General features: G+C 42.9%; 1 long non-coding RNA gene across 1 annotated transcript; it reads left to right on the top strand.

Annotated features, from left to right (window-relative positions):
* The first annotated feature begins 15793 nt into the window (after window positions 1-15793).
* LOC114792565 (uncharacterized) lies at window positions 15794-17956 on the top strand. The gene is made up of 3 exons (XR_003750134.1): window positions 15794-15811; window positions 17476-17580; window positions 17660-17956. It is a non-coding gene; the product is annotated as an uncharacterized LOC114792565 (long non-coding RNA).
* Window positions 17957-23821: the final 5865 nt, after the last annotated feature.

Below are 23821 nucleotides of genomic sequence, written 5' to 3'. Positions count from 1 at the left end.
GTGAAAAGGCATATATATAAAGTGTCCTCTAGATTAGCAAGGGAAAAACCATGGCGTATTGCCCTCACAATAGTCCGAACCTTATATTCCCAATGTGTTACATGGAAAAAGGTTCACTTTCATGATTAAGAAGGTGGAAAACCAAATATGTGTCACTGGAGTGGCATTGCTGTATGGGTGTGCCTAAATTCTTTATAAATGTCTATATGTCTTATATTCAAAGTTACTATTTACAGTTCTTGGAAATTGTGAATGCATGTAGTAAACTATCCCTTTTATTCCCAAATTTAGCTTGTCATCAGTTCACAGCCCTGCCCACAGTCATCCATTTACATTTACATTTATGGCATTTATCAGACACCCTTATCCAGAGTGACTTACAATCAGTAGTTACAACTTAGGGTTAAGTGTCTTGCTCAGGGACACTATGGTAGTATGTGGGGTTTGAACCCGGGTCTTCTGGTTCATTGGCGAGTGTGTTACCCACTAGGCTACTACCACCATACCACAGCCATGCGTGAAGTACTTTAGCATTAGATTTACCGAGTTTTTATTTTCTGGTGAGAGTGGTGTCTGGTGTAAAATACAGTAGCTGTATTTTACAACACACTGGACCTGGTGGTGGCAAATTCCTACGTTCTGTACAAGGCATGTACAGAGTGGGAAGGCAAAAGAAGATTCTTTCTGAGTCTTCTAGCCAAGGAACTCCATCGCCAGTCTATGCAACAAAAGGCAATGGAGACAGAGCGGAAGGCTGCTGCTGTGCCCGGACAACTCAGTGCTGGATACAAAAGAACTGCAACAGAAATCACAGCAGGTTTACCAGTGAAAAGTGTTACAAACTCACTCACTCACAGGGACAATGGTCACTGGGTCTGCAAACTCTGCAAAGTTTGAAACACTCAACTTTTTTTTATAAATAAAACAGACTTGTGTTTCCATATATTTTGTGTCTTTCATATTTGCAGGTCAGTCAGAGTGTGGGACTTTTAATGGGGGGTAATGGGGGGATGGGGAGTGACACATTCCAATGGGCCACCCATTTACAAATGATAATAAATGAATAATAAAGTGAAGTGATTGTCACATGTGATACACAGCAGCACAGAACACGGTGCACACAGTGAAATTTGTCCTCTGCATTTATCCCATCACCCTGAGTGAGCAGTGGGCAGCCATGACAGGCACCCGGGGAGCAGTGTGTGGGGACGGTGCTTTGCTCAGTGGCACCTCAGTGGCACCTTGGCGGATCGGGATTTGAACCGGCAACCTGCTGACTACGGGGCCGCTTCCTTAACTGCTGGAAGTTCTATTGTTAAAGTAGCTCTGTCTTGTGGTGCTTCCATTTTTATCACACCAAATACAGACAAGCCTAAGCAGACTAAATGAAGTGTTGACTATTTAATTATTTTATTGGCTGATATAAACCTCATGTATTACCTTGTGTGTTTATATGTAGTGTAGCATCATTGCATCAGATGTAACATCAAATTCATGCATTATCTCTGGCTAGTTAGGGTGTTGCTAAAACAGATTTTCAACATTAGGTTTGAGATGCCTATTAATTGAAGACATATGGACATATGTACAGATCCATTCACCTGATGCCCACATTCTGATGGTCTAGTGGTGGTCTAGCGGTTAAGGTAGCGGCCCCGTAATCAGAAGGTTGCCGGTTCGAATCCCGAGCAGCCAAGGTGCCACTGAGGTGCCACTGAGCAAAGCACCATCCCCACACACTGCTCCCCAGGTGCCTGTCATGGCTGCCCACTGCTCACTCAGGGTGATGGGTTAAATGCAGAGGACAAATTTCACTGTGTGCACCGTGTGCTGTGCTGCTGTGTATCACATGTGACAATCACTTCACTTTTAAGAATTGATCTAATTTGTTTTCTGTACAAGAAGACATGAGTAAACCATTTGTGATTTACAGTTTTACATACAGGTCATTATTCATAATCAGTGTTTCTCCCCGAAAAAACAACAGATAACATCTGAAATCACAGCTGGCCCTGAGGCACATCAACGCATTCTGTGGGTGCAGCCTCATGCGTGGGTGAGCTGAGTAGTGACATGCATATGGCAGATTTCTCTATCAATTAAGTAGACTGAGGCAGTAAATGTTTTTCTCAACTGTCCATTTCATGTTGGATGCAGCACAATTCATTTATCGCCCATGTTAAGAGATACAAGGGTGACAGAGTGGTGCAGTCCAGTGCTGATTCACTACAAGGTGCCCTGGGCTCCTTGACCCTGAAAGGGTTCAAAAGACAGAAAATAGATTGATTCATGGTTGACTGTTGACAGATTCAGAAAAAAAGAAATGAAAATGAGGTGGCTTTTATTGCTCGGTTTAATTAGCAGGACACACCCGGGCTCCAATGTTCCTTTTCAGTTTCATTTTTAAAGTGGAAAAATGTGTGCTCTAGCTTGGATAAAGAGTTAGCTGCTGGGTTGTGTTAAATCAAACAAAAGTGATGGAAACTGTATGCCAGAATAACCTCACAGATCAGTACTGCAGGGTTCATGGTCTTTTCAGCTGATTCAAAACTGTCATGAACAAGTGAAGGGAAGAAAGTAAGGGGCTAATGCACAACTCACAAACACATGGTTTAATGGGGCCCACACACGGGCATGAAACATGAACACATGAAATCAAGTACGAATGATGACTGAACAAGGACGTGACATAGCAAGGGTACTAAAAATCACAGATGATAACGATCAAGGTAATTGGGGGGCACGAGACAAGGCTAACATGAAATTTCAGTCAGGATGATGTGTCAAAAACACATTTCCGTGACATGTCCGTACAAGTCTTCTGATGATCATTCAGAACGAATGGTGACTTTTGAAAACAGTAGAAGCCGGGCTTGAGTGAACCAGCGTGACAGAGAGCGCCGGGGGGAGCAACAGACGTCCCGGCAAGGCGGAGAGAACGTCTCTAACCTGCACACAGAATGCTCTACCCAGCATGCATATGTGCTCATACATGCAAATTGATCACACATGATGCTCAGTTCATCTAATACATAACCTTTGCTTAATATTTGGTGCAGTTATGTCTAGAGACATGGGAGCATGGAAAAGAACTCAAATTTTATTCTTCACATAGCAGTGCTCTTGTGAACTCTCTTTCTCTCAGACACACACACACACACACACCTCAGGAGATCCTTTTTTCCGAGGCATGTTGACATTTCATTCCCAGCTACTGATTTGCACTCTTAAGTCCTGTGAGCGATGCCTGATCTATCCACGCTGCCGCAGCCTGGCTGCTTCCTGTGGTGTCCTCCAGCACACACCAACATGCCGCTCTTTAAAATAAAAAAGTTATTTGTGCCTTTAGAAGAAGACTTTTCTTCTGGTTCGCTACTAAGATCTAAATATTGTCCTAGACTCTGTTTGCTATATAAATGAAACAGTTGTGCACAGATTGCTGGTTTAGATTAACGCCACACTAGACCAGAAAACAGTTGCGGCAGAGCATCTTGTCTCAGGTTAACTTTCTATTATCTATTGTCTCTATAATAGGAAATATGGGATGGACGGACATTCCAAATAAAGTGTCCCACTAGGAGACCAGTAAGGCTTGGATTTGTTATCCCTCATCATTTTCAGGAGCACAACCATACTCTGCATCCCAACGTAGTCCACAATTTGTCATATAAGCGCCATTCTGCAGGACATAATAAATCTGTTCAGAATATTGTCCCCACCTTACGGACTGGCAGATGGGTTATTAACGTGGCAGATCGTCTGGCGTGTGATGGAGTATGCCCTTGTGGTTCTGCGTTTATGACTGGAGTGCAGCAGAGGATTGTCCTACTTTTGGCCATTTGAAGGCTGCCTGATTTCTCCCACTGTACAATGGGAACCACGCCTTTTCTTGTGAGCAGCATGCAATATTCAGAGAGATTTAATTATTTACAGAATGTGTCTAGAATGGAAATGTTTTTTGTCTGAAGCCAGTCATGTTTTGGATCGTAAATTTATTGGGGCTGTGTATCTGTTACACAAAGTGGCACAAAGAGATGCATGTAAACATGATGCCCCAATTTAACTTGCAATGTAGAGCTTTTTTTGCCAAAATTCCAAATATTCTTACAGTGCTTTTTTTGTGCATTATAAATGGCCTGGCCTTATTCTGTGAAAAGTTCTATCTCTAAAAGAAACCGAGGAATGGCCCCGGTTGTAATCATGTCATGAAGGGGCATTTCCGCATTTTGAGGTGGAACATCGGACATGACGCAGAGGTTTGTGTGCTTGGCCTCTGGAGTGCTCACCTAAAGACAATCTAAAGCAATCCTCGGTATTATTTATACCCTTATCCATGTTCTGCAAAAAAAAAGAAGAAAGAAAATGACTGTTACTGTTGTGTGGGATTGTGTTTTGATCAGTGTATGGCCTCAAAGAAACCTTTAAAATGGTTCCAATTAATAGAAAACATCAAAGAAATTTGCATTTAGCTTGTTCTGAAAGACCCCCGAAATAATGAGATGTTGCCATCAGTTAATCTTTCCCCTGTTTTGCCAGTACCTTCCCACACTAATTGCACACCCTGCCTTAGTACAGTTTGCCTCCGCAGCTTGAGCTGCCTTATCAGGTCACACCAGCGCCATTAAACCTAATCAAGGATGGGACAATAACCCTCATCTCCTCTTCCACACACCAGCTCCTCGGTGCTGAGAAGTTCACTGGGAGCTCTGCCCCCTCACAGCCGGCAGCCAGACCGCTATCTTAATACCAGAGTGAGCCCAGCGCCAACCGAGGCCATTAGCAATTAAAGTAGCTGTTAATGAACCCCCCCCCCCCCCCCCACTCTCTGTGAGCATGAAGCCATGTTGAATAGGGCAAACAGGCTAATATGTGAACTTGCAATTTGATGCAAATGATGCATAACAAACATCATTTTCCATTTAGTGGTTTATCCAGAATGAATATCCATATAGAAGGCTTTTACTTTTATTGTATCACTTTATTGATTCATTTTAGCAATATTTTTGGCACATTGATCATTTTAAATTGACTTAATTTGTCCTATTCATTCCATTTGAAATAATAGCTTTTGGAGACCACAAGGGGGCAATATGCAAGCTGTTCTGTGTGTACTGCTTCCCATTTTATACTGCTGGTGACCAAATAAGCCCGGGCGTGTGTAGCCCAAAATGGCCATGTGGAATCATGCAGCCATTCATCACCCAATCATGCAGTACAAAGGATGCGGGACACCAAAGTGACAAACATCTACTAATATATACACTTACAGACTGTCAAATATAATGGGCTAGGAATTGTGGGACCCCTTGAAAGAATATTGCTCTAGGCCTCTTTAGCCTACATACTTTTTATAGCCCATTTTCATGTGCACTGTGCGCTCCTAGAAATTGTTCACCCCATTAGCAAGAGTCATGATAATAAGACTCTGTACTGCAATATTTTACATGAAAACGGGCAACTGCTGTGGTGGGTGGGGAGTATGCATCATAGCATAGCGTAATCATATGATACGTTGCTTGTGATAATAATCATACAGTCATACAGTATAAGCTACAAGAGACCCTAGTGATACAGGGCATGCCTGCCATGGTATGTGTCCTTTATTATGGACATCTGGTCTCTGCAAGCGGGGCATAATCAGGACGTTGTGTGGGTGACGTGCGAAAAGTTACCAGGTGTACTTGTGAGCGTGTGCTAGGCATATTTTCTCAGCTTGGTCTTCACTTGTCCATCTGCCTCTCCTCACTCTGAATGACTGTCAACCATGCTTGCACACACGAGGCAGGACGCATGTCTTCCAGAGACGTGGTGTCTGTTGTGTGATTGCTGTTGACTGCTAGAGCTGACATGCCCAGGGGAGCATGATAGAGATTAAGGTGGTCAAGGGGAGGCTGGCCATCAGACACCCAGTCACACAAGTGCTGGGCACTGACAGAGCCAGGGCGTTACGCTATACTGGCACAGCACACTGCATTCGATCAGTGTTCTTTCCTTCTATATCTACAAACTTCACAAAATCGAATTTATTAATGAATGAAGCCAGTCTGCTTATCTAGTCTGCAGTGATTCTCTTCGAATTTCGTACGTGATCTGAATTTGGTCAAGCTCAATTTCCTTCGGCCGTCGTCAAGTGCTAAGTGTTAATTGACTGAAATGTGGCTCGACAGCATTCGCAGACTCTCCAAGGCTTTTACCATACTTTTCAGAGAAGGCTCTGCGGCCTATATAAAAATTATGCTATTATGCGCATGTGTGCACTGGCCATCTGGCACTACTTCCGTAACCAAAAACCACATTCAAATTACAGGAAGATGATTCAGAAGAAAAATGTGGTCTAGACTGCATTTGACTTGGTGCAATTGTTGCAGTATTACCATAAAAAAATAAAAAAAACAATTAATTAATCGTAATGATTTCTTATCTTGAATCTTGCAATAATACATATTTAAAGACTATGAGAGAGACAGAGACCAGTGTGGAAAAGAGTCATCTTTGTTTAGGGTTTGTCTCTGGTGTGTGAATTTGGCATCATTGTCAGACCCACACAGGAAGTAAACAAAATACAGATGCGTTAATTTATTTTAAATGTTAAAAATGTAATTGAATAGTCTAAAATAGTCTAAATAAAGCAGAATATTCTTTAGATTTTTTTTTATTTATCACATATGTTTTGACTAATAAAATGTCTTTTTATCCCCAACTCCACACTGGATAGAAGATCAAAGTCAGAAGATGCTTCTCAGAAGATTTGAATGCCACAAGGTCACTGCAAGACACTCATATCTCACTCCCTCCAGTCCAGGGCTTCTGTGCAGCTGTCACTCTCCTGTGCTGTGATAGCTAGCCCACTGCATTACCACTGACACCCCACTTCTGGAGAGCTAGCTGACAAGGAAAGGATCACTATCTTGAAGGGGACTTTTATAAGAATTTATCAAAGCTTCAGCTGGAGCACATTTGAATTAAAGTACAATATTGTGCTGAACCTCTCCCTACACTTACACTGGTGTTCTGTTTTTCTCCTATATTCCATGATTGTTAGACTAATTGGTGTGTGTGGAAGTATGTAATAGACTGGTGCCCTCTCTGGGGGTTGCTCCTGCACCGAGCCTGAGGATTGCTCGGATCCTGACCTGGATAAGTGGGTTTAGAAAATGGATGAGACCACATGCTGTTTCCCCTCCCTGTGTTCTGGCTCATAATTACAGTCGTAATGATTGATCCATCCATTGTTTTGATTGATGGATAGTATGTGAGGGTTCTGATCACCCTGTAGGACAATTGTGTTAACCTGTACACTGGGATGACAGCTGGTCCCTGTGAGTAAAGCTCAGTTTGTAGGCTATTGACATTGTGACAGAATAGCCTGGATAGAATGCTTGTTGGGCAGAATGAGAATAAAAATAGTCAAGGTGGCAGGAATTACCAGTTCCAAATACCAGTCACTTTGACACAAAACTTTCAAATGTCTGAGAGAAAATGAAGAGAAATTTCCCCTTTCAACATGACAATAACACAAGGAGCCCAGAATCCAACAAAAAATCTGTTTGATATGACTATATACTAATATAGATCTGTAAAAGGCCCTAAAATGTTATGCTGTGTGGTGCGTTTAAATAAATGACAGTCACACGGTCAATGTTTTTAGTGCTCCATCTTTAAAAAACCAGCTTTCTTAGCGTGCGCCATGAGCAAAAAAGGAAACGTGCGGGTTAAAAAATATAATTGTCAGCTGCTTGCCTCCGTTTCATCTCATCAGCATCCATTTTCATATCTCTCATAATTAAAACGCATCACCTGACAACAGTGGCCGAGAATTGCAAATCAAATACAAATTTCACAATAAAACCTAATGTTTAATCAAACAATTTTGCAACATACAAAATGCTTTTACCAGCAGTGAATCATATGAAAAGGCCAGGTACTATAGACTGGAAGTTTGTGTTTGCTGACAAGATCCCGATGAAAAAATTATAGAAAGTTTGCTCAGTGGCAAACCAATACTGCACGTAACGGGTGCAACGACCAATAAACTCGCAGGGAATTAGCAATGAATTCTGGTCACCTTTAGCCAAAATCCTATAGCCAAACTAAGCTATTAAAGTTAACAATATCAACAATAATGCTTTACTGGAGGTGCAACAATTAGAAAAGATAAGCATAATCCTCACACTGAATAAGGCTATATTCATGAAATTATATCTGTATTAATGCACAAAAATATAAAGCCTACTGTTATCAAAGCCAACAACAATACTGAAAAGGGCAGAGTTTTACTGTAGGATGTGAAATCTGAAAATCAGCATGTTTTTTATTTTGGCAGTGTGCTTTCCTGTGCTTTCCTGTGTGTGTGTGTATGTGTGTGTGTGTTTGTAAACCTACCAATATGTGGACATTGACCTGACTGCACACCAATAAGGTGGGGACGTGTGTCATCGTGGGGACCAAAAACCAAGTCCCCACAAAGTTAACTACGCTAGCATGTATATTTCATCAAAATAAGCCTACCCCTTTAATATCTCCAAAGTCCCCAAGATGGACATTTTCTTGAAAAACATTGTGTATGTGTGTGCCTGGAATTGCTCACAGTGTGTACACGCCAACTAGGGTTGAAGAGGGTAATTGCAATTGCAGATACACACAGTAACACGTGGTACAGCAATGCTGAACTCTTATTGGCTCGTCTTGATGACGTCACGGACCATCAGAAACCAATGAGAGAGCTAATTGTTAATAAGTGCCTCAGTTAGCAAGACTGAGTTTGCTGAGCTATAGCACCATCCAGATCTATGTAAGCTAACTTTAACTGCAAGAAAAAAATCATTTAAAGATTCATACTTTTATGATACACATTGTGTTAGGGGTAAATAATATTTCTTTCAATAGTAAAGTGTTTTAGTAAGAAAAGCTATGACAATGCTAGCTAGTTAAATGGTACTAGCTTAGTTAGCACATGCTAGTTTCTGTTATTTATGGATATTTAAAATTACAATTATTACTATATCTTCCATAGACGTTTTCACTAAGCAGTAAGAGAAATAATGTGCTAAGAAAAATGGCTCGGAGGCGACAAAGCCCAATAAACAATGCCATTTTTCACATCACCACCTGCCGTGATAAAGCAGGGCTTGATGTTAAATACATCAATTCCTATAAAGGTGAGCAAAGCAGATATATTATCTTAAACTAATTACTATGAGGGAAAGTAGGTATGAATGTGGGTTGTGATTCACAAATTAGGCAGGGGAGTGTTTGCCGAGTCAGATATTTTCAAAGGAGATTTCATACTGGAGTACAGAGGAGACCTTATAGATCCAGAAGAAAGTAAACGAAGACGGCGAATTTACCACAACTCCCTAAAAGGATTTATGTTCGATTTCATCTGGCATGGAAAATTCTGGACGTGAGTACAAATGGATTTATATATTTTCCTTTGTTTTGATGTATAACTGTATTAAATATTTAAAAAATATATTTGAAAACGCGCTGCTAAAACTAGTATTAGTTTTTTATTAGTATTCTAGTTTTGTTGCCACATGTGGGAACTCGTGTCTTGTGTGGAGTTGCACAGCATGGGGAGCATTTAGATCATTTATCATCGCTAAACCGCCCATAACAGCTTTAAATGTGTATTATTAATTTTTTCAAGTCAGATGTGGAGTCAAAATGGGTTACATAACGTCGCTCAGACACACAGGGATTGTGGGTAATATGGTTGTTTTCTTCTGATGGAACAGAATTATTTCATCATTTGTCTGTCAGCATTTAAGGTACTTATTGTAAACATGCAATACTATATTGACTTATTTACAGTTGGCTTCTAATAGTTAAGATAGCAGCTCATGCATGGTTCCTGCTCAGGTCTGAATATTTTCCAGAAATACAAAAAAAAAAATGTTTATTTGTTCAGCTATTTGAAGTAGATTTATAATGTCTGCATATATCAGTTGTGTCATCACAAGATCACAAAAAATTGTTTAACAATTTATATATTATATTGATAATATAAAATTAAGTAATACAAACTAACAATAGTATAATTTTGCATTTAATAACTATTCTCTTTATTCAAATTCAGTATTGATGCTGCAAGGGATGATGGCACCCTTGGAAGACTGGTTAATGATGATCACATTAACCCCAACTGCAAAATGAAAAGAATCATGGTGGAAGGAAAGCCTCATTTGTGCCTTTTTGCCTTAAAAGACATAACACCTGGAGACGAGATTAGATATAATTATGGCGATGCTGATTGTCCTTGGAGGAATCAGGTAAGAATTGTAAAAGATATTTTGAAATCTGATATTTATATAAATTAAGATTTTAGTATTAATTAATTGTAATATTATGTTTGTTCATAAAGTTTTAACAATCAGAATAATTCACACATGCTCGCATCCATTTTACTGTTATTGGTTTACTGGGCTTTTCATATGTTTGCAGCCCTGGTCCTGCATTCGAATTCTGTAACAAATATTGAATCTAGAGAATTGTGGTTGTTTTGTTTATTTCACTGAAGATGCATCATCACTATACCTACTTAAGCATATTCTCTGCATCTGTATTTATTTAAAAATGCTTTTGCAACCTGACACTGTTCAGCTTTTTTATCTTTTACCAGTATTTGGGGACTTATTGGGGATTCCTTTGATAATTTCAGGAAGAAAGAAGTGGAATGGAAGGAGCCAGTAACTGTCCCAGGTCAGAAAACGCCTCTGAAAAGGATCTACATTACACCCAAAGTTCATTGGATAACTGCACCCTCAACAATCAGGTATAAAACTGCTGTTTAATTACCCGATATTATCCATACTTTTAGAATGAGAGTGTGCATTTTAAAGTTATGCAAACATAACTTTCATATTTGGTCTAATTGTTGGCTGTTTTGTTCATTCCAGGAGACAATAAGTGGTGTAGACAGAGCTAATATCTTCCCCAAATCAGATGGTACCTCTGAAGACATTCAGCATTCCACAGACTGTTCACAGGTTGAGACTTTCCACATTCAGGTATGATACTTCTTTTTAAAATGTAATTTTAATATAATATACGTTAAGTCCCCACACTGTGCAATGTGCATGATATATGTGAAGTCCCCATGAACTATTGTGTATCACAAATCTTTTTGAAAGATTCACAAGACTCAGGATGAGAAGTGCTGCACCTCCCCCACTATGTCCCCACATTGTCTTCTAAAATTAAATCTCTATACTAAGTCCACACACTACACCTATTTTGATCTATTAGGATTTTGTAACACATGTACAACTCTTAGTACATTTAAACATTGAAAATATGTAGTGTGATTGTAGAATGGCAACGTATCTTTTATGTTTGGATTAATGGCTGACTGTTTTGTTCATTTTAGGAGACAATAAGTGGTACGAACCAAGCCAGTAACTGCCCCAAATCAGATGGTGCCTCTGAAGACAATCAGCATTGCACAGACAGTTCACAGCATGACAGTATCTTCCACATTCAGGTATGAAACTGCTCTTTTTTTATGTATTTTAATTACCATATACGTTAAGTCCCCACAATGTGCAATGTGCATGATATATGTGAAGTCCCCATGACGTATTGTGTATCACAAATGTTTATGAAAGATTCACAAGACTCAGGATGAGAAGTGCTGCACCTCCCCCACTATGTCCCCACATTGTCTTCTAAAAAAAAATTTCTACACTAAGTCCACACACTACACCTATTTTGATCTATTAGGATTTTGTAACAAAATTAATTATTTTAATGACATGTATAACTGTTAGTACATTTAAACATTGAACATATGTAGTGTGGTTGTAGAATGGCAACATATATTTTATGTTTGGTCTAATGGCTGACTGTTTTGTTCATTATAGGAGACAATAAAGGGTATGAACCAAGCCAGTAACTGCCCCAAATCAGATGGTGCCTCTGAAGACAATCAGCATTGCACAGACAGTCCACAGCATGACAGTATCTTCCACATTCAGGTATGAAACTGCTCTTTTTTATGTATTTTAATTACAATATACGTTAAGTCCCCACAATGTGCAATGTGCATGATATATGTGAAGTCCCCATAAAGTATTGTGTATCACAAATGTTTATGAAAGATTCACAAGACTCAGGATGAGAAGTGCTGCACCTCCCCCACAATGTCCCCACATTGTCTTCTAAAAAAAAATCTCTACACTAAGTCCACACACTACACCTATTTTGATCTATTAGGATTTTGTAACAAAATTAATTATTTTAATGACATGTATAACTGTTAGTACATTTAAAACATTGAAAATATGTAGTGTGGTTGTAGAATGGCAACATATCTTTTATGTTTGGTCTAATGGCTGACTGTTTTGTTCATTATAGGAGACAATAAAGGGTATGAACCAAGCCAGTAACTGCCCCAAATCAGATGGTGCCTCTGAAGACAATCAGCATTGCACAGACAGTCCACAGCATGACAGTATCTTCCACATTCAGGTATGAAACTGCTCTTTTTTATGTATTTTAATTACAATATACGTTAAGTCCCCACAATGTGCAATGTGCATGATATATGTGAAGTCCCCATAAAGTATTGTGTATCACAAATGTTTATGAAAGATTCACAAGACTCAGGATGAGAAGTGCTGCACCTCCCCCACAATGTCCCCACATTGTCTTCTAAAAAAAAATCTCTACACTAAGTCCACACACTACACCTATTTTGATCTATTAGGATTTTGTAACAAAATTAATTATTTTAATGACATGTATAACTGTTAGTACATTTAAAACATTGAAAATATGTAGTGTGGTTGTAGAATGGCAACATATCTTTTATGTTTGGTCTAATGGCTGACTGTTTTGTTCATTATAGGAGACAATAAAGGGTATGAACCAAGCCAGTAACTGCCCCAAATCAGATGGTGCCTCTGAAGACAATCAGCATTGCACAGACAGTCCACAGCATGACAGTATCTTCCACATTCAGGTATGAAACTGCTCTTTTTTATGTATTTTAATTACAATATACGTTAAGTCCCCACAATGTGCAATGTGCATGATATATGTGAAGTCCCCATAAAGTATTGTGTATCACAAATGTTTATGAAAGATTCACAAGACTCAGGATGAGAAGTGCTGCACCTCCCCCACAATGTCCCCACATTGTCTTCTAAAAAAAAATCTCTACACTAAGTCCACACACTACACCTATTTTGATCTATTAGGATTTTGTAACAAAATTAATTATTTTAATGACATGTATAACTGTTAGTACATTTAAAACATTGAAAATATGTAGTGTGGTTGTAGAATGGCAACATATCTTTTATGTTTGGTCTAATGGCTGACTGTTTTGTTCATTATAGGAGACAATAAAGGGTATGAACCAAGCCAGTAACTGCCCCAAATCAGATGGTGCCTCTGAAGACAATCAGCATTGCACAGACAGTCCACAGCATGACAGTATCTTCCACATTCAGGTATGAAACTGCTCTTTTTTTATGTATTTTAATTACAATATACGTTAAGTCCCCACAATGTGCAATGTGCATGATATATGTGAAGTCCCCATAAAGTATTGTGTATCACAAATGTTTATGAAAGATTCACAAGACTCAGGATGAGAAGTGCTGCACCTCCCCCACAATGTCCCCCACATTGTCTTCTAAAAAAAAATCTCTACACTAAGTCCACACACTACACCTATTTTGATCTATTAGGATTTTGTAACAAAATTAATTATTTTAATGACATGTATAACTGTTAGTACATTTAAAACATTGAAAATATGTAGTGTGGTTGTAGAATGGCAACATATATTTTATGTTTGGTCTAATGGCTGACTGTTTTGTTCATTATAGGAGACAATAAAGGGTATGAACCAAGCCAGTAACTGCCCCAAATCAGATGGTGCCTCTGAAGACAATCAGCATTGCACAGACAGTCCACAGCATGACAGTATCTTCCACATTCAGGTATGAAACTGCTCTTTTTTATGTATTTTAATTACAATATACGTTAAGTCCCCACAATGTGCAATGTGCAAGATATATGTGAAGTCCCCATAAAGTATTATGTATCACAAATGTTTATGAAAGATTCACAAGACTCAGGATGAGAAGTGCTGCACCTCCCCCACAATGTCCCCACATTGTCTTCTAAAAAAAAATCTCTACACTAAGTCCACACACTACACCTATTTTGATCTATTAGGATTTTGTAACAAAATAAATTATTTTAATGACATGTATAACTGTTAGTACATTTAAAACATTGAAAATATGTAGTGTGGTTGTAGAATGGCAACATATCTTTTATGTTTGGTCTAATGGCTGACTGTTTTGTTCATTATAGGAGACAATAAAGGGTATGAACCAAGCCAGTAACTGCCCCAAATCAGATGGTGCCTCTGAAGACAATCAGCATTGCACAGACAGTTCACAGCATGACAGTATCTTCCACATTCAGGTATGAAACTGCTCTTTTTTATGTATTTTAATTACAATATACGTTAAGTCCCCACAATGTGCAATGTGCATGATATATGTGAAGTCCCCATAAAGTATTGTGTATCACAAATGTTTATGAAAGATTCACAAGACTCAGGATGAGAAGTGCTGCACCTCCCCCACTATGTCCCCACATTGTCTTCTAAAAAAAAATCTCTACACTAAGTCCACACACTACACCTATTTTGATCTATTAGGATTTTGTAACAAAATTAATTATTTTAATGACATGTATAACTGTTAGTACGTTTAAACATTGAAAATATGTAGTGTGGTTGTAGAATGGCAACGTATCTTTTATGTTTGGTCTAATGGCTGACTGTTTTGTTCATTATAGGAGACAATAAAGGGTACGAACCAAGCCAGTAACTGCCCCAAATCAGATGGTGCCTCTGAAGACAATCAGCATTGCACAGACAGTTCACAGCATGACAGTATCTTCCACATTCAGGTATGAAACTGCTCTTTTTTTATGTATTTTAATTACCATATACGTTAAGTCCCCACAATGTGCACTGTGCATGATATATGTGAAGTCCCCATGACGTATTGTGTATCACAAATGTTTATGAAAGATTCACAAGACTCAGGATGAGAAGTGCTGCACCTCTCCCACTATGTCCCCACATTGTCTTCTAAAAAAAACATTTCTACACTAAGTCCACACACTACACCTATTTTGATCTATTAGGATTTTGTAACAAAATTAATTATTTTAATGACATGTATAACTGTTAGTACATTTAAACATTGAAAATATGTAGTGTGGTTGTAGAATGGCAACATATCTTTTATGTTTGGTCTAATGGCTGACTGTTTTGTTCATTATAGGAGACAATAAAGGGTATGAACCAAGCCAGTAACTGCCCCAAATCAGATGGTGCCTCTGAAGACAATCAGCATTGCACAGACAGTCCACAGCATGACAGTATCTTCCACATTCAGGTATGAAACTGCTCTTTTTTATGTATTTTAATTACAATATACGTTAAGTCCCCACAATGTGCAATGTGCAAGATATATGTGAAGTCCCCATAAAGTATTATGTATCACAAATGTTTATGAAAGATTCACAAGACTCAGGATGAGAAGTGCTGCACCTCCCCCACAATGTCCCCACATTGTCTTCTAAAAAAAAATCTCTACACTAAGTCCACACACTACACCTATTTTGATAATGACATGTATAACTGTTAGTACATTTAAATTTTGAAATTATGTAGTGTGCTTGCAGAATGCAAACATTACTTTTACATTTGGTCAAATTGCAATCAGACAGTCAGAATTGCACTGCCAGTTCACAGGTTGAGAGTATCTTCCACATTCAGGTATGAAACTGTTCTTTTCAATGTATTTTTATCATAATATCGAATCTCGAATTCCGATCCGCCAAGGTGCAACTGAGCAAAGCACTGTCCCCACACACTTCTCCCCAGGCGCCTTTCATGGCTGCCTACTGCTCACCAACGGTGATGGGTTAAAAGCAAAGGACACATTTAGTTGTGTGCACATGTGCTGTGTTGCAGTGTATCACAATGACAATCACTTCTCTTTTACTTAATAAACATTAAGTCCCTTCAATGTAAATATATGTGACATCCCTACAAAGTAGAATGTGCTTCACCACTATTGTTGAAAGGTTAATAAGACTCAACAAGTTTTGTGTACGTGCCTCAGCAGGTACCCACGTTGTCTTCTAAAATGAAGGCTTTAGTGAAATAGCTAAGAGACTCCATGGTAGCATGAAATGGAGTCTACAACTGACATAAGTGGCTCAGGTAGTGCAGCTCGTTCAGGATCAAATTCAAATTTTATTTGTCACATACACAGTCATACATGATATGATATGCAGTTTTAACAAAAGTGTTTAAGTGTTAGGATATGTTAGGAAGTGTTCAAGTGTTAGGTATATCAATGCAAGCTATGGCAAGAAGGTTTGTGTAGAGTCCAGAACATGAAGGCACTACCAGGAAACAGGCCAGTACATCAGAAGACATGGAGGAGGCAGTAGAAGGGCAACCCAGCAGCAGGACCGCTACCTCCACCTTTGTGCAAGGAGGAACAGGAGGACCTCTGCCAGAGCCCTGCAAAATGACCTCCAGCAGGCCTCTCTGCTCTGCTCAAATGGTCAGAAACAGACTCCACAAGGGTGGTATGAGGGCCCGATGTCCATAGATTGGGGTTTTGCTTACAGCCCAACACTGTGCAGCATGTTTGGCATTTGCCAAAGAACAACAAGATTGGCAAATTCGCCACTGGCGCCCTGTGCTCTTCACAGATGAAACCAGGTTCACACAGAGCACATGTGACATGTGACAGTCTGGAGACGCCATGGAGAACATTCTGATGCCTGCAACATCCTCCAGCATGACCAGTGTGGCAGTGGGTCAGTAGTGGTGTGGGGTGGCATTTCTTTAGGGGGGCGCACAACCCTCCATGTGCTCGCCAGATGTAGCTTGACTGCCATTAACTACCGAGATGAGATCTTCAGACCCCATGTGCACATCTGGGACATCATATCTCGCTTCATCTACCAACACCACGTTGCATCACAGACTGTGCAGGAGTTGGCGGATTCTTTAGACCAGGTCTGGGAGGAGATCCCTCAGGAGACCATCCGTCACCTAAACAGGAGCATGTCCAGTCATTGTAGGGAGGTCATAGAGGCACGTGAAGGCCTCATTACTGGGCCTCATTTTTACTTATTTTAAGGACATTACATCAGCCCATAGTTTGTTTTGCCACTTTAATTTTGAGTGTGACTCCAAATCCAGAGCTTCATGGGTTGATAAATTTGATTTTCATCGATAATTTTTGTGTGATTTTGTAGTTAGCACATTCAACTATGTAAAGAAGTATTTAATAAGAATATTTCATTCATTCAGATGTAGGATGTCTTATTTCTGTGTTCCCTTAATTTGTGAGCAGTGTATTTTCTCCAAGAAAGAATCAAATCCTTAACAATTTTGAATGCATTTGTTTTGTGTTTAAGTGGCTCTTGATGTAGAACCACCCATAGATCCTTCTGCAAAAGAAGTCCAGAAATCTTCAATTGAACAAGCAACAGAAATAACAAGTACCACAACTACCATGAAAGGTACTGTTTGTTAAACTTCATAGAAAGCCTTTATGAACTTAAAAATCTCTGTTTTTTCTGATGTGCTTTGTTCATTCAGGTCGAAAGGTGGTAAAGAAAAAGAAATGGGACAGTGATGAAATGAATGCAGTTGAAAAGCATCTAAACAGGTTCATCAAAACTTGTACAGTGCCAGGAAAACAACAATGTGAGGCCTGTATAAATGCTGAACCTGTTGCCTTGAAAGACAGGGATTGGTTGTCTGTAAAGTTCTTTGTGAAGAACAAAATCACTACCCTTAAAAGAAGAATGTAAAGTCAGTTATTTTATTTTGTTTGGTATCTTATTTTCTGGTATTTTAGATTTCTGGTTATTACATTTGTTTTAAAAGGATCTTAGAATCTCTTTTTTTTTTTTTTGGAAATGGGTGCAATTCAGTAAAGTGTCTTTGAATCGAATGTAAATATGTACAGAATACTGTTCAGAATGCTACATAAAAATAGCAAAAAAAAATAAATATTTTATTCATGTTATTAAATTTTGATCTTTTCATTCATTATAGCTGCATCCCAGCTGTTTCGTCCCCATGTTGTTCACAAGTACCTACATCTTACAGTTAACCAGACAGTTCACTATGTGTGTCTGCTGGTCCTCACAAGTGATGTCTACCAGACAAGGTCCCCAGTTTGTAGGAAAATGTCACATTGCTTTATTAATGTATTTTCTATATTTTAAAGTGACAGTCATTTTTAAAGCCTCAAATGAAACATAAATCTATCTTTAGATTTTTCATAAAGCCTTTAGAAATGCACGTCCCCACGATGTGGCATCGTGCATGTAGTCCCCAAATTGCGGCTACACAAGTATGTGTGTGTGTGTGTGTGTGTGTGTGTGTGGGAGGGTTCATTGCTCTGACTACTGTCTCCATAGAGGAGTGCCCATGTGCTGGAGCTGTCAGCCATGTCCATGCAGATTAAATCAGAGGCAGAGCAGCCCTCTACTGACCTCCAGTCCCCACATGCATCATGTGCAGACAGAGATCTGATGGCCCCTACTGAACCCCCACTCCCTCAGCCCGGTGTCTCTCTGAGGGCAAGTGTTAAAATCACTTACCTGTAGCAGACTGTCCTCACCCACTCCTGCAGCCTTGCTTGTTCTTTCTTGAGGTGACAGTGTAAACTCCTTTTGTGAAGAAGGTGCCATGTCTAGATAAACTGAGCATTTGCTGAGGATGTGTACTGGTCCTACTTTGACAACCATTCAAACTGAATTTTTCTGGTGTGGGGACACTGAAGAGAGTTGCAGAGCAGTTTTAAATGCTAACAGTAGATTATCTTGTGGATTTTGCAATATCAAAGTGGACATACTAATATATTAGTTAACTGTCTATTAATGGGAGTTGTGCTTCGTAAATAACACTGTGCCCACTAGAATCATCTTGCAACTCAATATCAGTCCCCCGGGATTTCATGTTGTTTTTCTTTTTGGGGTGATTTTGCAATGTCACGGTTAGTAAACCCCATATAATTTCTGGGTCTCAACAACAGGACATGTTTGGGTAAAATAGGATGGGTAAACGATTTTAAGAGCAGGCTATAATGGTAAAAAGCACCAATAGCCAGTGTAGTGAGTACAGAGTTGGAGTGATGTGGTCATTTTGAACCGACTGAAGGCATGAGAGGGAGGACTTGTTCATGGATGTCTACATGGCATTACAATAGTCGTATAAGCATATCCATTTGCATCGTGAAGTACTTATCGATAAATAGAAAACATGACATTAACTTTGAGTATGGGGCATGGGAGATGAAAATCTATTGTCCCACTACCAGTGACTGATACCAGTCCAGAAGGTTCAGAAGGTTTTTGTAGAATTACAGAAAAGGGGTTTCCTTTGTTCTCCAGAACTTTTTGTGGGAAGACTTAATGTTTTATGGATCTGTCACGATCCGGTCCGAAAAGGGGTTACTCCGGTCCGGGATCCGGATTGTATAAAGCTGCCCTGTTCGTTTCTGTTCGCCGCCAGGTCTTTGACTTTTATAATCCGTGTTCACCCATGTCAACGTCTCGGATGTCTCCCCTGTCCTGTGATTCACTATTAAACCCCTGTTTCGTGATGTCAGGTGAAAGCGTCCTTCATTCCTCGTCTCCTCGTCACTCTTCGTCTTGCTCTCTGTGCACCCGCCGCGTCATGCCCGCATGGACGTGACAGAAAGACCTGACCCACATTTGGACGCCACCTGATGCAGCCCCGCTGAGATCGGAGGAGCCGGGAGGACGCCGCCAGCTTCCTTGTCCCTGGCCTTCCATGGCTTCTTGTCCTGCAGGGTCCCGACCCCTGCCTCTCAGTCCCGTGTCTGGCGGCATTGAAGGTGAGGAGCGGCCATTCAGCGGGGCGAGCCGGAGACTGACAGGGAGCGGCGGACGCATGCCGGTACCACACTGACCTGAAGCCGTCTGCGCTGGACATCCGCCATTCGTCCATCGTGAATACTGGACCAGTCATTTGTTCATTTATCATTCCTCACAGCTGTTCATCTAATCTTTTTGTAACACGAACCGGGACCAGAACGAGAGACCTCGGTGCGGCGGGACGCAGGGAGGCAGGTAAGTTCCTCCGCGTTAATCTGCGAACGTGGACGGCGCGAGCCACAACACCACACTGATGTGGACCCCCGACGGCCCCGGAGCGGCGGCGGTACGCTGCCGGTACTCAGTCACCAGAGAAGAGTCCAGGATGAAACGACTCGGGATCCAAGACGTTCTTCTGGTCCATAGCCGGTCCAATGCACCAGGTACTGGACCCCCCGACCTCTGCGGCGAGAGGCAATAATGCGCTCCACAGTGTAGGCGGGTCCCCCGTCGACGATGCGTGGCGGTGGCGGATCCGGAGCCGGACAGTTTGTGTGACTCAGTCCTGAGACGTAGGTCTTTGGTGGACAGCCACACCCTCTGTCCCACTTGGAAGTGCAGTCGACGAGGGTGCCGGCGTGCTGGGTGGACATCCTTCGGGAGGCGATGAGGAGGGCCGACCGCCGTTCGGCAACCGCGGATCATCTGACGGGCCAAGGGGACCCCACCTGCAGGCACCTGGTGCGTGAAGATGGGGGGCTGATATCCATGGCAGATCTCAAAGGGACTATGGCCAGTGGCGGAGGAGACTTGCAGGTTGTGGGCCAGCTCCGCCCGGGCCAGGTGCGTCGGTGTTCTGACGCAAAGCACTGCAGGTATCGTCCCAGCTGTTGGTTGGCCCTCTCCACCTGACCGTTGGTCTGGGGATGGTAGCCAGAGGAGAGGCTGCAGGTCGATCCAAAAAGGCGACAGAACGCCTTCCACACAGCTGAGACGAATTGGGGTCCCCGATCAGAGACGATGTCCTGGGGGAACCCATGGAGGCGGACCACGTGTTGAAGCATGAGGTCAGCGGTTGTGGCAGAGGACGGTAGGCCGGGCAGGGCGACCAAGTGGACCGCTTTGGAGAAACGATCCACTATGGTCAGGATGGTGGTCATACCACTAGCTTCAGGGAGGCCGGTGATGAAGTCCCAGGCGAGGTGGGTCCAGGGGCGATGAGGAATGGGAAGGGGACGCAGGGGCCCAGCAGCCGGAGTGTTGGGAGTCTTGGCCCGGGCACAGACGTCACAGGCATCCACGTAGGCCTGTACGTCCCGCCGTACTGAAGGCCACCAGAATGCTCGGCGAATGAAGGAGAGGGTCCGTTGGCGTCCTGGATGGCCTGAGAGGACGGAGGAATGGCCCCAATGCAGTACATCGGGCCGGCAGGTATTTGGGACGTACAGGCACCCGAGTGGGGTGTTGTCTGGGCCAGGGTCGGATGCCTGGGCCGCCTGGACCTTCGTCTCGAGGGACCACCGGAGAGGGCCTAGGATGCGATGAGGAGGAAGAACGGGTTCGGGGTCAGAGGATGGTGAGTCTGGGGCGTGTTGACGGGAAAGAGCATTGGCTTTTTGATTTTTGGACCCGGGACAGTAGGAGAGTTGAAAGTTGAATTGCTCGAAAAATAATGCCCACCTCGCCTGGCGGGGATTCAGTTGTTTGGTAGCTTTGATTGATATGAGGCTTTGGTGATCGGTCCAGACCAGAAAGGGGGTGTCACTGCCTTGTAGCCAGTGCCGCCACTCCTCGAGGGCCCATCTGACTGCCAGCAGCTCACGGTCCCCCACCCCGTATCGCCGCTGTGCAGGGGTGAACTTCTGCGAGAAGAAGCAACACGGGTGCAATTTCCAGTCCGGACCGCGTTGAGAGAGGACAAGACGGGTCGGTTCTGGGTTCAAGGAGGCAGACGGGGAGGGCTGTGGCAGAAGGCAATGGCGATGGCAGTGCGCTCCCCACTCCAACACCACGCCCGATGACCAGGAAAGGTGGGGTTCATGGAGGGACAGCCAGGGGAACCCGAGGAGGAGTGGTGAGGTGATAATATTGGTCACTAAAAACTGGATCTTCTCCAAATGCGAGTCGAGCCGGAGATGAAGAGGGACCGTGCGGTGAATGATGGGTCCTGCGGAGATAGGATGACCATCCACGGAGGTGATTGTGAGAGGACTTGGGAGGAGTTCCAGTGGTCTATAAAATTTCCAGCCGCCCCGGAATCCATAAAAGCTGTGGTGGAGATGACTCGCTGATAACATTCCAGGACGGCCGGGAGAGTGAGTCGGGAGGTCGGTGGCATCAGATGTGGAGGAAGGGGCCCATCTGGCCGCGCCGTGCTGATCTGCTGGGTGTCCCGTCTCCCCGGACGACTAGGGCAGGTCAGGCGGATGTGTGAGGGGGAAGCGCAGTATGCACACAAACCCTCCCGAAAACGCCGTTGCTTCTCTTCAGGCGTGAGGGTTGTCCGTCCCAGCTCCATGGGTTCCCCCCTACGGTCTGGAGGAGTGACGGTGGGCTGAGGTGGTGATAGAGGCGGTCGAGGGGTCTGATGCAGGGTCGGAGTGGGGGCCGCAGTTTTCGGGAGTGCCAGCAGGTGGCGATCAATCCGCATCGCGAGTTGTATGAGGGCCTCATACGTTGCTGGCATCTCCCGGCTGACCATCTCACCACAAATTCGTGGGGCCAGTCCCTCATAGTACATCATCCGGAGGGCGTGGTCGCCCAGTGGAGTCTTTGCAGCCAGGGTCCGGAATCTGGCGGTAAACTGGCTGACCGATGAGGAACCCTGGCGCAGATGGTACAGCTGCGACGCAACGTCTTCCACACCGTCCGGATGACAGAAGGTGAGTTTTAATTCCTCCACGAATTCGGCATATGAGAGACGCAGAACTGGGGGAACTAATTCGCGCAGCCGCCCACTCTGCCGCGGAACCACCGAGCCGGGTTAGTAATAAGGCGATTCGGGACCGGGCGCTGGGGTAGCGGCTAGGCTGCAGCTCGAAAATCAACGAGAGAGCGGTGAGGAGCACCTCGCCGCTCCCCTCGGTCCCGTTCCAGCGCTCCGGGAGCGGCAAACTGGGTTCGGGAACCGCGGGGGGGCGAGGGCTCTGCGTAGCGCTCGCCGCTTCATGCTCTCGGTGCGCGACAGTCATCTCATGTACGCGCTGCCGCAGGAAGCGAACCTCCTGCGACAGACTTCCAAAAAGATTCTCCTGCCGCGCTATTCGATTGCATAAAGCAGCGAGTTGTGAAGCGCGTAATTCGGGCTCAGTCATTCTGTAACGCGAACCGGGATGTGAAAGAGAGACGTGTAGGAGGAAACGAGAGACCTCGGTGTGGCGGGAGGCAGGGAGGCAGGTAAGTTCCTCCGCGCTAATCTGCGAACGTGGACGGTGCGAGCCACAACACTACACTGATGTTGTCGTTCGCGTTTTAAGACACAAGACAGGGCAGGACAGGGCGACAGGAAGGAGTTCGTGGATCAGGAGAACAGAGAGGACAGGTACGGTCTTACTGGGTTGAAGGTTTTCGGGGCCGAGTCGAATGGCGTGCCTCATTCAATGACTGAGCAGTTGGCAGCTGCTCTCCAGCCTAATATATAGGAGTCACGTTACCTCGTTTCCGTGTTAAACCCCTGTTTCGACACTTTTCTGGTTTTCGAACCGATTCCGTCCGATTCCTCTTGTCCACTCGGACCATTTAAGACTCTGTGTATGGACTTTCCTCCCTCCTTCATGGACCGCTTCGTCTGGCCCGCCAGGGGTCATGCCATAAGAGGGGGGATTCTGTCACGATCCGGTCCGAAAAGGGGTTACTCCGGTCCGGGATCCTGTGTAATGTTCCCTAATCATTTTCACCCTGTTCACCCTGT

Source organism: Denticeps clupeoides, chromosome 6 (assembly GCF_900700375.1).
Source record: "Denticeps clupeoides chromosome 6, fDenClu1.1, whole genome shotgun sequence".
Classification (NCBI taxonomy): Eukaryota; Metazoa; Chordata; class Actinopteri; order Clupeiformes; family Denticipitidae; genus Denticeps; species Denticeps clupeoides.
The sequence above is the reverse complement of the archived record's forward strand: the minus strand, read 5'-3'. Positions and strand labels throughout refer to the sequence as shown.